We start from the raw sequence: 16,575 nt of genomic DNA, 5'->3' as shown, positions 1-16,575 counted from the left end.
ACCTCATTTCTTTTTTTCCCCCAGCATCATATCTTGGTGAAGAAGACAAGATAGCCAATTAAATCAATCCTCGCACCTTGTGTATATGCTATGCAAATACTCCTGCAGCTGAGGGAAGGAAAGGGGTGACAAATTCTGTCTCTCAGCTCTCTCTCTCTCTCCTCTACCTACAGTAAAAAGGTGCTTAGATGGAAAGAGGATTACAGCTTTGCTACCCACCTGAGACGCCTGTTGGGGGCTTTATTGTGTTTGTGCGTGAAAAGCCCTTTTACTAAAGTGCTGACGAGCCATGGCGAAATGCCGAGACAGAGTGAGAGAGATGCAAATTGTGCTGTTGGTGAGTGCATCCTGATTGTATTTAGATAATGCTTAACACAGCAGCTGTTCATTTAGGTGTGAATGTGTGTGCGCAATAAAGTGTGCGTAGGCAGGAGTCAGTGTATGTGTGCACCCAGGTGTAAATGCATCTTCTTGAGAGAAGTTTGTATTTGTTCATATACGGATGGTGCATTTGTCACCAGGCTGCATTAAAAGCTCTCTGCTACCATTTTCTATCCCCAGGTCCCAGCCTATGCATTTTTAGCAACCTCTACATTCATATTTAGTCATTATTTAAGAACATCTTACATATGCATCTCTCTTTTTACCAGGCCGTGAAAACCAACTGTGGTCAAATAAAGATTTTACTCGGTTGTTTGAGAGACAAACTCGGGCCTGGCTCCTCCCACACGTGTGACTGGAGGAGTTGGGGTTTTTGGGGAAAGTAAAGTTCAAATATAAATGTGCTACTCAGAGCTATGGACTCAAGTCACATTGTGTCAGAAGTCAGACTTGATTTATACATTTCATGACTTCAGACTTGACTTGGCAAAATCAAATAAGGCCTTTTGACTCAAAAATACTGAAAGTGGAGCCAAAACTTCTCAATCACCCCCCTGATGGGTGGCTACTGTATAAGTCATAAAGCCTGCCCCTCTGCGTTACTGTGTGGGACAAGGGCCACACTCAAAACTCAAAGTGCACATCAAATATATATTTTCCCAAAGTTGGTTTCTGATTCTGTTTGCAACTTGAAATTTAAAATTTAGGACTTTTCAGTCTTGACTTGGCTCATGACTTGAGAGCAAAGACTTGAGTCTCAGTTGCAATTTGCAAAACATTGACTTGGTGGACTTTCTGGTGCTACTCGTCAGATTATATCATGACAGGAGCTTTCAGAGAGGCTGGTGTCCAATGCTCAAAAAGAAATTGAGATATATATTGTCCTGTGATTTTCTTTAACTTTTTTAACTGGTTAATAAATTCACACATTTCATTCTTCAAACATGTAAAACAAAAATGATAAAAATAAAACAAAAAGAGTCTAAATGTTTCAGCTACCTGACATAAATGGGTCTGGAAGCCTGTATTGTTTGAAGGATCTTATCATCCTTGCCATACAGGCCATGGCTGTCTGGTATTTCTGACAGAATCCTGATGACTCACTGGCCGTAACATCAGATGTTTCCAAACCATTCTTTTTTTTCTTCTTTTTAAATTTTCTCCTCAGTTTGCTTTTTGGTCAAGGTTGCCACATGCTGTGCCGGCTGCTGGGGCCAATCATTTGCTTTTAAATCGTTGCGCTGGTCTGTGTCCAAGTGATGGAATGAGGATGACAGTTGTTTTCAGAAACACATTGTTCATTTATTTGGCTGTTGTTTGCCACAGCACTGATATTTTCATGATGCTTCATTTATTATTTAGAATTTTTACTTGGCCCCTGAAGTTTTTCATTTTTTGTATTAATAACAGGCTGGGGTCTTTTTCCAGTATATAATAAATCATGATAGTGTTTGATGATAACCTGTCAGCCTTTAGTTGTTGCTGCCTATGACTTGCTGGCTTTAATTTAAAGAAGCACTCCACTGATTGTATATGTCAAATTCAATCTACCAGTCACAGGGGGTACTACACAACCTGTAAAAAAAAAAAAAAGAGGAGTAATGTAATGTAATGTAATGTATGTGCGATGTCTTCTGTGGCTCTGGAGAAGCTTTGTCAAATCCGAGAACGTCCTTGCACACAGCACATGTTTAATAGATATCCTGTGTTTAAAAATGAGGGCAAGGAACTTGAAGGATGTAGGCTTTCACTAGTTAAGAATGAGACGAACAAAAATGCTTTCAAGTTGCATTGTGGGAAGTGTAGGATCCTGGATTTGGGGAGACTGACCATTGACTTTATAAAACAATGGATGTAGCCACCATGACATCACCCTTTTTTTTGTGGACTCTCATTTTGAAGCTGCAAGTTTGGGTTTTTGGGCACCATCATCTTGGATCTTTGGGGCCAGAGGTGACCATATTTGGGCAAGAGGAGAGAAGGCTAGCTTAGTTAGTGTGGTGCATCTATGGTGAACTGTTGCAATGCTAATGCAATGTTTTGTTTGCAAAAATGGCTGTAATCTTGTATATTTCTGCTGAAAAACAAAGCATTTTAACATGAGTGTCTATGGAAATGAACTCACTCTTGGAGTCAGCCACATGTGGCCATTAGAGATATTGCAGTTATAGACACTTAAGCTTTGGCATCATTTCTCATTCCTGAAGTTTAACTTACTGAGGAATTAAAGTCAGGATATTTTAACTATTTCAACTGCATTCATTTTGATTTCCTTTTAAAATGTGTCTCTTCTGAGTCCTTCAACTTTATGGAGGTACATTAGGTCACTAAATAGCATAGGTATCCCTTATAGAGAGACTACACATTTTGAAAGTTTGGTTTGAATATACTGGGAAATAAACCATGTAGGAAGCAAAATGCTAAGACTGAAGAATATTAAGAAATATGAAGTATTTCTTAATATTTTTGAATTATGACAAATATAGTCTCCTCGTAGTCGCTGTTTCATGCTGACAATTTGTTATTAATCAAATAGACACATGAATGATTATGAAACCAATCCCGAAAACAAGACTCCTTTTTTGGACATATTTAATTTTGTGGTTTAACACCATGTTCCAGCAGATCCGACATGGAGCTGAGGTTGAAAGTAAATTTACTCAATTTTCATCCTGGATGAAAAAATAAATTAAAATTGGAAAAGAAAAAGACAATTCTCCGCTCTGTAAATTAAATTTTCATTTCATCAAAGCTACCTGATCTTTGGTTTCAAACACCTGTTGTTTGCCAGGAAAAGTGGCTGCGTATCCGTGCACTAAAAAGGGAGAAGATAATGACAAACCCACTTGTGATGTAAAGGCCACTCTGCTAATATTTTGTCTGAAGTTATAGCTGCACACACACACACATACAGGAAAGGACTGCAGAAATTTTGTCTGTTAAATAAATGTGGACTTTTTTATCTTAAGTCATTCTTGTGTGCATAACATAAATGTTTAATTTTAACAGCCACACTTAGAGTATGGGGATAAAAAACACTTTCCTTTTTTTTTAGCTACAGAGCAGTCTTAGTCCTAGCTCTCCTCACACATCATCATTAACATGGCTTACAGGAGAGCCTGGACAATGCCTCATTTGCCATCCCCTTTGTAACCCTATTTAGCTCCCCACACACTCGCCATCATCCACTGATTCTCTCTCTTTGACACACTTGCCCCCCTTCACATCCGTTATTTCACTTTTACACACATCTGGCAGGGCCACAGGTTGTGTATCGAACAGGACCCGGCAGTGGCAAGCGTCAGCGACTGTGCCGCGGCCCATTTAGCATTCAACTCAGCCTCCGCTCTCAGGACATCAGGCTCTGCAGGGACATCACAGTGTTAGAGGCTTTTAACATTCTATAGACGACTCAGCACTGAGACAGAGAGAGCGAGGGGGGAGAAATACAGCGATGGGGAACAATAGTAGGAGCAGATAGAAGGGTAAGAGAGGAATGGTGGATGATTTTGAGGACGAGGAAAAGTGGAAGGGGTGGAGGGAGAGAGACAGAGAGATGGCAGGCACTTTTTTTTGTTTGTGTTAAACACCGCAAAGCAAAGCGTTTTGTTCCTGTGTCGATCCCAGAGTCGTCTCCCCGTGCAATTACAGTGCATAGTAGATTTCAGAGTGTGAGAAAATAGTAGCAGAGTGTGTTGTGAATGCATGGCTGAACACAGAGAATGTGTTTTTTTGTCTTTATTCTGCCACTGACATGTCTTGTTTTGAAGCTGGTCAAGTGTCTGGAATGAGAAATTGCATGGTAAGGCCTAGATATGTGAGACTGTATTCCAATACATTTCCAACCAGCTCTTGTACTCTTATATTCTGTGCACTCAACCTCCCATGTGGGGGTTGGTGGACTATATGCCTGTGGTTGGAAATCTAAATTTTGCAATTTTAGATCGTTACTGAGCTACAGCTTATCAATCAATAGCTTTTAGGCCTAATGGGCATCCAGAGCGAGAGGGGAATAGTGAGCTGGCTGTACTCTAAGTACTGCCCTTGGAGTGCTCATGTATACATCTTTGTCTTGCTTTAAAAATGATGTATAATGAACAAAATTCTCCCTTCTGTGAGGCATATGATGCTAATGTTTTTCAGAGCTGTGGTAAAAAATTAAAAGTGACACTCTGCTTGTGATTTAATTGATTAAATTATGTGTTTTTGGGCATAGTCTACTCCTCATCTAGAATCTACAGAAGCTGGGAGATCCATGATGTGCAAGCAGCCGTGCATAGTGTCGTGATTAAGGTGTCCACCTCGAGACAAAGACAAATCATTTGCATAGAAATTCATAGAGTTTTAAAGTTTGTGGGACAAAATAATATTGCTTTATGGTTCAGCTAGGTATGGCATCGCATGGCCTTTTTCAAGATTTGAATTTATTTAAATAGACTTTATGCTGTTACAGCCAATTTTTGTTGTTGATCCAATTGCCTTGAAATTGCCTTGTCGTGTTAAGTTTACTAGAAATTTAGCTGTATTTACTTAATGTTGTGAAGTTGTTGCAAGTTAAAAATGACAAGTGAAATTTAAATGTAAGCAGTTTTAGTAAACCGAGTTAGTCTGACTTGACTTGATCACAACAAAGAAGATTTTGCCAAGTTATAGTTAGGCTTTCTGCAAGCTCTCTTTTGTTAACATGTAATAAAAAACAGTTTGTAAACAGCAGAATACAGATATAGCACAAAAAACTTGGTTTACTGAAGTTGCTAAAACTCAAGTAAATATAACAAAATTTTAAGTAAACTTAACGATTGGATGTAAAATACTTCAAATTCAAATTTTAATTTGAATGCAGATAAAATCAAATTCTGCTGGTAGCAATGGATGCTGCTACATTATATAGACAGCTAATTACTGAATGCAAATTTAATTAATTTGTTACCTGACATGCTTTTTATCACTCTAGATTGTTTTGGTGTGAGTTGCTGAGTATTGGAGAAATTGTTTGGAGAGAAGTCTGTCTCCTTTTCAATATAATAGTACTAGGTGGCACCACACTAGCTTGTGGTGCTCAAAGTGCCAATAACGCACATTCAAACAAACTAAACAGCAATGCCTCTTTCCAGAAATCATGACCTGCTCACTTAGGATGAACCACAAACCTGTTGTGAGTAGTTTCATGTAAGACCTGTATTCTTTATGCCAAACCACAACTACCAGCTGTATGACTGTGCAGAAAAAAAGCATGCATCAACTGCTAAATCACCAGCACCACTGTACATCATCACAACAACATTTCAGTTCAGCTGAGGAGAATGGCATTAATGTTTACATCTCTGGCTGTCACGAGCATGAGCCACTGGTCCACGAGTACATGAACGCTTCCTTCAGATTACCATAAATCTCTACAGAGATAAAATGTGTATTTTTGGTTTGCGGGTGGACTGTCTCTTTAAACAGTATTTAAAGGAAGGTTTTACTTAGAAAAAACATCAGGAATACAACTAGAAATAAAACTGTACAGTAAATTAATTCAATCAAACAAAATCAAACTAAGTTAAGTAAGTGAAACTAAGTAGATGTTTTGATAGTGACAGTAAAAGTTGAGTAATACAAAGATATGTTGCCAAGGTTTGTCTAGAAAGGTGAAGAGAGAGAGAGTCCTTGATGTTCACTGCTATTTCTGCACTGCACTTTTCAGAGATCACCTGTCACTCCTGTCACTCAAACAGTGTGGGCAGGACTGTGATGCTTTTAACCTTCAACTTTTTTTTTCTCCTTTTGTTTGTTGATGAAACTGGAGACATTCTTTGTTTATATAGCACCTCTTTTTTTTCTTTTTTTTATGTTTCTCACAAGCTGCCTTTGCACCTAACTGAAACATTAAACACATCGCTTCAAGGTGACCCCATTTAGACCCACACATTTATTAAAAGCATATATAAATGATGTGTTATATCATACTATAACTTTACATTCCCATCAGGCACATAGATACTGGCCACCCTGTGCATTCAATCCCCTTCCAGTCATCAGTCTCTATCAGCAGTGGTCACCTTTATGCCCTACAGGCTACATCCTGTTGGTATATTTCCATGAGTTTTTGGCCGAGGGAGCAGCACCAGGCTCAGAGAGCACTATATCAGTGTTTTGAATCATATTAAGCATCTAATGTAGACTTATCTGCTAGCTGGAGGCTACAGTAGCTCAGGCGTAGCTTCTGTATACTGGCCTTTCACCAGTCCCCACTGGCTGATTAGCATTTCCCCAAGGCCACAGAGTTCAGTACCTGGACCGGTGCCATATACAGCTCTAAGAGCTGGTTGTTTATTTTCAAAGGTCAGAAATTCACCAGGAAACACACACAGCCTGATCTCACTCCCAGAGCATCAAAATATGCCGCTTGGGCAGTGCCCCCAGCACCGTTTAGCCTCTGTGCGAAATGCACCAGCGTCTTTTTTAGAAGCTCAGAGCAACTTACATAGTTTTAAGAGCATGAAAGTCCACTCAGAGTGAGAGGGAGGTGAGGGAACAAGGTTTTTTTTGTCACATCCACAGTGTTTTCCTTACCATAACCAAGTAGTTTTGTTTCCAAACCCTGACTGCCAGCTGATTATGTCACCTCACGTGACAAATATCAACCAAGATCTTATCCTAACCATATCCAAGTAATTTCTTTGCATTAACGTAACTTATGTGCCCTTCTAGCCTACATTTTGTGCCATGCAAAACCAGGTGTTTTTTAGGGATCTCTGCACCTCAGACTCTTTACACGAGTCTTCTCACATTAACCACAATCTTCTCCAAACCATAATCAAGTCACTTTGTTGCCTCAACCTAACCTCTGACATCCACTTACCCCTCTTGAGTCAAGATAGAATACAAAAGGCTGCCCCAGCATCATTTTAGCAACACCTGGGGCTTCTGCTGACTCCAGGAATGTGACGAGCGGGTACAAGATGACGTTGCAAAAGAAATGCTCCGATATTTTCCTAACAAGTTATTACAGTTTGTAAAATACACAAAAAGAGAAGGGGAAGTGTTCAGCATGAGAGATTACATATAACAGAGGATTCCTTTGTGTTTTAAAACTTTTAATTCCAATAACAGAGAATTAATTTTTGGTTATTCAAGCATGAGTGCAAAACATATTTTCCCATTATTGCACAGTATTAGCTTGAGGCCACCTCCCTTCTTGGTTTAATCCTGCAGTGTTGTGTAGGATATACAATTTATAAAAAGCTAGACATCACAGTTACTCATCCCTTTTCCTTGTCACTCTCTCCTCTCTTCCCCTATGGTAAGGTAATTCTGTTTTCTAACTGCAAATAAGATCTCTCCCTCTTCTTCTCCCATTTATCTCCCAGCCGTCTCCTCCTTACAACGCCGCTCTGATTTCCTCCTCTCCTTTCACCTTTCTCTCCATGTCTCCCCTCCTCTTCTAAACAAGGTCAGCGTGGGTGTGATTAGGCCTGAATTTGCATTAAGAAATCGCGCAGGCTGTTGCAACTCAACAGTGGCGCTTTTTTTCGGATGATTCAGCTTCAGGTGGGTGTCTGTCTCTCTCACATCGGCGCCGCAAGTGTTTGTGTGTGTCGACTTCCCTCTGCGGGCGTCCTACTTCCCAGACCCACACACACACACACACACACACACACACACACACACACATACCCAAATGTGCTTGACGTATTAATGCTTTTGGAAATATTAGCGCGCTTGCTGCTGCCAAGGATTACTCCATCTGCAACAGCCCCTTCCAACCCTAATGAGAATTCATGTTACATTTTAAACAGCCAAGAAGACGTCGGCTGCCTCGCTATCATCCTTTCACTCCTTTCAGCCGCGTATTCCTATTTGACTCTGAGGTGCCAAATTCAAATTCATTTCAGTGAGAAGAAAGTACATTCTAAAATACCTATGAAGCAAGAGAATGCACTTAATCCAGCAAATATGCGCGCTGTGTTAGTTTTGCAGTTTAATGGAGCAACTGTGTTATTCAGATAGGCTGGTCTCGAGGTTTGTACAAATGAGAAATGGCAAATGAGCGTGAAGAACGGGCAAAGTTTCAACTCGCATGACGACTTAAAAGTACACTCGGCTTTCCAAAAGAGATCCAAGCGAGGCTGTGTTTATGAATATTAGTGTGGGAGTAGTGTGAGTGTGGGAGCTGCATGTGTGTGTGTATTGAAATTAACAATAAATACTCCCTGAGAGTTTCTATGTATTAATCAGCCTGAGTCTCAATATGCGTGTGTGTGTGTGTGTGTGTGTGTGTATGTCAACATAGGTGTGTGTCAGCTGAGAAAATAAAAGACACATGGAGGGAAATCTTTGCCATGTGCTGCTCTCTTCTCGCTCTGTTTATTTTGGGGTTTTTTTTCAAAGCGTGAACAATCAGCAGGACACCGGCGTAGCTTGATAAAAGGGAGGAGGAAATGAAAATGAGAGCTGACGTGAAAGTAAACATGTGATTCCATCGAAATTAACGCTCACAAATTAATTCCACACATTATTAATATTTGTAACATATAGCACACATTTTGGTTCTTCTTCTTTGTGTCGGTTGTATGTGTGTCGTGTACTTTAGCTCTGTGCTACTGTGGGAGTGAGATAAAATAGGTGACACTTTCAGCAAAATTGCTCAGCAAGATGCCCTTAATGACACCTAATATACCCTAAATAGTGTTTTGCATGTTTGCTGTGCTGCTGACAGATTCATTGCCTTATCACCAAAAGCATTACCGTTGGCTATATCACATCTTTCCATCTTTCTCTCGTCTAGCAGCTGTGTAAATGAGACTGAAATTGTGAAACTGCAACAGGAAATCTTGAAGAACCAGAGAAAATCTTCCTTGGTTACACTGTAAGATCATTCTCCTCCTTCAGCATCAGACTAGAGCCACAATTACACTGCCAGTTTAAGGCAGGAATATTGAGCCGTCATGCCGCCTTGCCTGCAAAAGAGGTATTAACTATAGGGATCTATATTAATGGGACAGATGTTTTGATGTTTGTTCTATGCTGCATTCACACATTGAAAGACAATGAAAGACCTGGACCAGCTACATTATCACCTTGTCACCGTTAAAGTGTTGCTCAAGTGCTTGGTAATGTAGTTATGTCATAATGGGCTTGTGTGCTTGCTAAAAAGCCGTCATCTTAAGTTTGTTTTGGTTGTTTTTGCCATTGTTATTGTTTAGAAAGTGCTGCGTATGGTATATGTCACACTAGAGGCCATTACTGTTTTGTTACTCATCATGCCCATCACATCTCTTTTGTGTCCGTGATGCCGGCATACTGTCTAAAATCACAGACAAGTGTGGCATGATGCCGTCATTGTTTGGTTTTGTGGAAGTGGCAAATTTATATTTTCAGTCCTTGGCATTCACTCTCTCCCCACTAGGGGTGCTTTTTTAGTACGATAACTTATGCTTCCTCGCCTCCTCTCTGTCTCTCACAGAAATCATACCCTTTCTGCCATCATGGAGAATCTGCCAACCCCATAAAAGCACCTGCAGGAGATGAGGAGCAAGAAGGCTTCTTTAGGAGGTTTGAGCAAGGAAACGTAAGTCTTCTCTGACACATAAGTCTTTAATCAATCTCTCCATTAGTCACAATAAGGTTTTTTTTGTTTTTTTCTTAACATTCAGTGATGTATAAACACACTCCTCCATATTATTCTTTATTTACACCGTTGATCTCACAGTACTTATAGATAATATAATAGAAGACAGTTACACGGTGAGTTGCAAATTAATGCATCATCACCTTGTGTGTGATCAATCTAAATTATATATGGGTTAATTTCATTGCAAAGTATTGTTACATCACACAAAGCAGCAGTTTTAAACTAATTTTGTTTTGTTTTTTTACAGTATGCACATCCTTACACATACACACATACATAGGTGGTGTATTATCGTGCAGATAACACAATGCAGGTAAATAAGTAACCACATATCTAACTAATTAAAGGCCTTTTCTTTAGGCCTACAACAGATTTCCTTTATATTAAGAAAAGACCCTGTTAATTGGTTTTAAATTTCTTCTTAAAATGGAAAGCAATACATTTTCAACTTTTCAACCCTACCCACCACTAGCGAAGTGGTAATATTGTTGAAGCCACTGTCGCAAAGACCAGCTGGATCACTTTCCATTTTTCTTAAAGCTTAGCAGCTACCCACAAATGATTTTTTGACATCAATATCGTCAACACGCACAACATCTTTATTTTCACTGAAGAGGTATTGTTACGGCTGATTTAACAAGAAGAATGCCAACTTAATGTCAATTTTTAACTCTCACATCCGGAAGCTCCCTGCATTGCACAAATGTCCTTCCAAGATTTACCCCAGTTTCGGTCCAGTCGCTTAAGACAAACGCTATGCAGCCAAGGATTTCTTATTTAGCAGCCTCAGCTCCTCCGTCCTCACCTCTCTTCCTGGACATTTCTGCTTGCATTTCCCATGGGCAGGACTAAGACACGAGGAAAGTAAGTGAGTGAGGGAAGCAAAGAGACACGTTAACATGATGAAATGATCCTTAGATGCCCTCTCTGAAAACCTGTCTTTCACTCCCTAAATAACCCCTACCCCGTTACTTTATTTAGCCCCAATGTATAAAAAACAGCTTCTTGCTTTTTTTATACAACCATACATTATGATATATGGCAACAGGTTAAGCTAAATATATCAATACTTAATATGAGCTAAAATAATGAACACATTAATGCATCATAGACGTGGCTCAGCAAGATATATCATCCTGCAAAATGAGCACTTTTAGTTTTGGTACTTTAAGTATATTATGATGCTTATACTTTTGTACTTAATTATGGTTTTGAATGCAGTAGTTGTGGTGAAGTTTATTTAAAATTTGGGGTTAGTACTTTTACTAAATTGACGGATCTAAACACTTCCATCGCTGAGTTTATTTGAGAAGTTATACCGCATAAACCAAAATGCAGAGTCCAATGTCCTTGTGTAAAACAAGTGAGAAAAGAAACCCTTAATATCAAAATAAGTCATGAAAGAGTCTTAAATGAGACAATCTCCTCATAAAAAACGCAAAAGCCATCCCGATGCCTTTAAATTGTTTCACATTTCATTATGAATGTATTAAATGCATCTCTTTGAAGTGAGTCTAGCCTCAATTCCCCAGAAATAACTCATTCACATACCCTTCACTATGACTCTCTCAGCTGATCTAAGATGCATCCTGTTTCCTTTTGATCATTAAAATGTCTCCAGAATTTGACTGCAGTTCACTGGGGACAAATGCAATTGCTTGGACAAGATATAGAAAGGAACACACTTTTCTAAATTCTGCCCACGCTTATTCGGTTCATCTAACAGCAAACACAAAGCTTTGAAACCTCCAAGATAGAATCACGTCAAGGTATTGTTCCAGGAGGAGTAGAGAGATTTGCTGGGGCAATATTCCCACCACAGCAGCTCCGTTGTTAAAAGGCGGAGACTGGAAAACACCATGATTCAAACTGGGGAGGTGATCAAGAACATAATGGTAACTTTAACCAAGCTTCAGAATCCCTCTGTCTGCAGAGATGGAATAATCTGCCAGAGGGAAACTCATCTGTAGCTCTTAATCAATCAGGACTTTATGGCGCAGTGACCCATTTGAAGCAGCTCCTGAGTGAAAGGCAGAGCACTCACCTAAAGCTTGTAAAGCAGCCTCTGAGAAAACTTGGCAAAAGTTTTTACCGTGTGCTTTTAGGCCCCATTTGCTCCACATCAAACTCTGTTTACAGGTCTTGAGGAGCATATGTGACACAAGTTTTAAAAAGCCTTTTGTGGCTGCAGAGAAAATCTTGATATATTGCCTTAAGCGATGTCACTTGAGTCAGCTGTGGTTGGGGTTGAAGACTAGTATGGCTTTTTGTTTTAAGCTTTGGGTCTCAAATCTTTTCAATATACAGTGAGCTAATTCAAATACAGAAACACAAAGAGGACCACACAAACACACCTAATGCAAACATATAAAGTTTAGAAGTAGACATCCAAATGGAAGCACAGGCATACACACCCTTCATTCATCCATCTGTTGTTACTGATTTTATTATTAATATTACAGCAAATAATATAGTGACTCAAATACTTTTTTGCCTAAACTATCTCCACACAGCCACTTCCCCACAATAATTATTTACATCTTCTCCGTGCACACCAACAGTCCATCTCTCTATTTTAGTTTTCTGTTAATTATAACCTTTTCCTACCCCTTATTTTTAAAAAAATGAGTTTGGAATTAGGCCAGCCTTGCAACAAGCAACTCATGAAAGTGATTTGACAGTTGTTTTGTTACTAAACAACATAATTTGAAAACCAACAAAACATCAACATCATCTGTTGTCAGCATTCTGAGTGAAAACGACATTAGCGTTAGACATCCTAACGTAAATTAAACCAAATCTAAATGTCTAATAATGTTGGTGGCCAGCTGGCACAGAGTCAATAACTGAGTTGAGGTGACAAAATCCAAAATATGAAGTTTGTACTCTAAACACATTTATATTTATAGATTATATTGATGCCAAATCGACAGGACAAATACTGTTGAGATATGATGCCTTTTATATTGCGTTTATGGAGTTATGTGTTTTTGCGTGCACATTAGGAAGGGTTAAAATGTCATATTTCTAACAGCGAGGATGAGAAATAATCTCAAAATAAATGAAGTCTTGAGGATCGTGACCCTGCAAGATCCCTAGTCTTTGCTTATTCTTTTAGTGTGCGACCAAAACTATTCTGTGAACTCAAGTGACTTGAGTCATGTTGTATTGTGGTTTATGCAAGGTTTCGCTAATTACTTAGATGTGACATTTACTGATGATGTTGTTCTGCAGCAGTGGTTCAACTGTTCATTCTGCGTCTGACAAAATTATTTTTACTCTTCAAACTGCGGGTCAGACCACCCCGCACCCTCAGCCTAGCTAGTAAACTGGGTCAAATCTAGGAGGGTTCTTGAAGAAAACCTGCTGCAGAGCACCCACAGCATGAGACTGGCATGAAGATTCAACTTTTAGGACAATTGCCTCAAGCGCACAGCCAAGTCGAGGTTGGAGAGGCTTCAGGACAACAATTCTGTGAATGTCTTGGAGTGGCCCATCCACAGTGAACATATTTGGAGAGAGCTGGAGATCAGAGTGTGGGAATAATCAGTTACAGAACCCAGTTTTGAGTCCCGAACGTTGACTAAAGCATGGATATCACGAGCACAAAGAGGGCTCCACGCTGATTATGCTGAAAAGATTTTATTCAGTGATCATTTTTCTTTTATACTTCAAACAAAAACTATATCTGCCCTTGAAATCTCGCACAATAATCTCCATATAAAGCGTCTTCCTGTGTGGCCCTGGCTCCGGGGTTGACAAACTCTTGTTTGTTTCAAGCAGCACAGAAATAAATTAATGACAAAACCTCAGAGGAAGCTTCCTTAAGTAAAAAATAAAATCAAGAGGAAAAAGAGACAAGCTTTTCAGCTTCTCAAAGCAGCGGCTGTTGACAGCTCGAGATGAGACTGGCCTCTCCTTTTTCTTTCACCTCTGCTATTCATTCCCCTTATTGGGCTTTTCTTTCTGATCTGTCTCGTTTCGCCAACTCTTTTCTTCTCTCGGCAGCATAAATGACCCTGGAGGGTTGGCAGGCTGTGAGCAGAAGCTAGTCAATCAAGATTTGAGAAGAGAGGGAGAAGATCCAAGACATCATGCTGGATTTCAGACTGCAGGCGCGTGCACGTGCACGCGTGTGTGCGTTCCAGCGGGGGGCTGTCAGCACAGGTTGGCCTGACACAGGAGTCGGTTTCAGAGGTTGCCTAGGAAATGAGGCGGAAATGATTCCGCTAACTCCGTTCTTAAGACAGACAGGGAAAGTGACTTTGGGGAGTTAACAACCACTCTCACAAAGGACAGGCTCAGCCCAAGTTTAAAAATGTTTTATTTATATATTTTTTTCTCTTCTATGAGAGTTTGGAGGAATGACCTAGACTTGGAAAGAGAATTTGTAATTACCTCCGGAGCATGACGTTTATCTCATTTCGACACCTTGCCTGCATTATACATCCCGGAGACAAAGCAAATTTGAAATGCATGGTGGTCTGGCACCTACCTGGGGTTCAGCAGTAAGTGGAGAAATACAGCTGGCAGAGGTGTTTGGGTTCATGGTTACTGAAGCGTTTTCATGCGGATGACTTGATTTGATGTTTTTCACGATGTGGCTTGTCAGTGTTTTTCGAAATCTTCACGACTGATCGAAATAAGACGGTCACCTGAGGTCCAAGGAATGTCATCGAAAGCGACGGGGCATCCGTCTTTAGGTTAATGAACTCCGGGAGAAATCCAGGTTTACTCCGCAGAAGTGAAAGAGGCTGAATCAAAATATGATTAAAAGCTAATTAAACACACCATTAAATCGGCAATGAATGCGGTTGCCTGTAGTGTACAATGAGGTTCATGTATCACGCCCAGCTGTCCGGCGTAGCGTGGGTTGCTTCATTTGTCACCGCCGTGTGGCTTCAGTGTGGTGTCAGCATCCTCAGAAGCAGTTTCTCTTTCAGAAGTCTCATGTATGTTTTTTTTTTTTTTTTTTTTCTCTGAAGCATCATAAAGATAAATCAATTCTGTATCATCTCTGCATGTTCTGAAGTACATCCATATTGTGTTTCCTAGACTATTTATTTTGATCTGCTGCTTTATGAATATATAAATCGATCCTTCCTGGAAAGAATTTCATAAAACCCAGCTTTTATCGGTGTAAAATACATAACCTCTGCGTTCACAGTAGAATTTCTATCGGCTTCTACCCTGTGTAGATCTATGCGGGGTGTTTTGGTAACTTTGTAATCCACAACACACAGCATGCTGTCCTTTTAAAAATGTATAAGATACAGAGTAAGATACAGTACAACTTGCATGCTACAAAAGACCGTTCCTTTTGATGCTGTAGTAAGTTGTATCTTTGATCTTGCCATACATTTATCTTAATGACCAAACAAAATAGAGCAATGAAATGGGCGATTCACTTACACATCAAGCATTACTAGACTGTACTATATTCATTCCTAACTTGGGGAGGATGGCTATCAAGAACAAAAACCAACAGAAGCATTTCATGTTTTGTTTTACTCTTCCTTTGTTTTTTAAGCAGGTCAGCTCAGTCTTTTCAAATCCTTTTGGTTTTCATTTATACCTGTTGGGCTTGACAGTTGTCCCAGCTGTGGATCTCAGCTTACAGCTACAGTTGTGTTCATTTTATCACAGTTAGGAAGGGGACAAAGAATTTGTAATTTAAAAAGTAATTAAAACACTGTACACTGTACAATTTAACACATTTTTTAGAGTCAAACGAAAACATTAAAGGCACAGTTTTGTAAAATGTACAAGGAGTGCAGTTTTTTTCCCAAATTCTGCCACCCAGGCAAAGGTCGGATAGTGGTTACTGTAGGTTGGGACATGTAAGCCAAAATAAAGTTCTTGGATTTTTTTTGCATTGTGTCTTAAATCACCTTAGCAGTTGAAAACTTGTAATAGATTTAACCGTCACTCAGTGACTTTACAGTTTAATAAGGGGGAAGCATTTGTCTTGTTTTTGTCTACTTTTTTTTGTTGTTGCTTTGCACCAAGGTAGGAACCTTTAAAGATTTCTGTCCCAACAGCCTAAATGGTAAATGAAGCTCAGCTTCATGCTTCATGCATTCACACTTCTCTCTCCATCTCATACCAACTGCTTCCCCCAATCAGCTGATTAGTGACGTTCACTCTCCTATTTAACCAATAAATCTTTGCCACTATGTCTAGTCTGTTGCTGCTATTGAACTTTAAATCTCTTTTCCTGTCTGCTGTCAACTGACATTTTAGGCATAATCATCGCGCCCTCGTCCACCCCATTCACCTCCAATCATAGCATCCAGAGCCCAGGATGAGCTCATCAAAGTCCTCTTCACATCCAGATCCTCAGCTCACTCTTCTCATTTCATCTCATCTTCAAGGTAGGAACCATTTAAGTTACTTTCCCAACCGCCCAAAGGGTAGCTGCCCTACCCTCCTAATGAGAACAGACATACATTGGACTCAACAAAAAAAATCAGATATATTAGCTTCATCTGAAAAAAAAATCAGCTTTCCAAAAATATAGAAGAAAATCACTCACATGCTGTCAATTCCGAAACCGTGAATAAATGTGAGTAATA

General features: G+C 39.7%; 1 long non-coding RNA gene across 1 annotated transcript in view; it reads left to right on the top strand.

Annotated features, from left to right (window-relative positions):
• The window catches only part of LOC148185506 (uncharacterized), a 79,305-nt gene extending 62,931 nt beyond the window's left edge, over positions 1–16,374 (top strand). Inside the window, exons 3-4 of the long non-coding RNA XR_015775865.1 lie at positions 9,833–9,937; positions 16,244–16,374. This is a non-coding gene — a long non-coding RNA (uncharacterized LOC148185506). The remainder of the gene's footprint in view (positions 1–9,832; positions 9,938–16,243) is intronic.
• The last annotated feature ends 201 nt before the right edge of the window (positions 16,375–16,575 follow it).

Source organism: Plectropomus leopardus, chromosome 24 (assembly GCF_026936395.1).
Source record: "Plectropomus leopardus strain MGB_pleo_1.0 chromosome 24, ASM2693639v1, whole genome shotgun sequence".
Taxonomy (NCBI): Eukaryota; Metazoa; Chordata; class Actinopteri; order Perciformes; family Serranidae; genus Plectropomus; species Plectropomus leopardus.
Note: the sequence above shows the minus strand (reverse complement) of the source record. Positions and strands in the feature narration are given on the sequence as shown.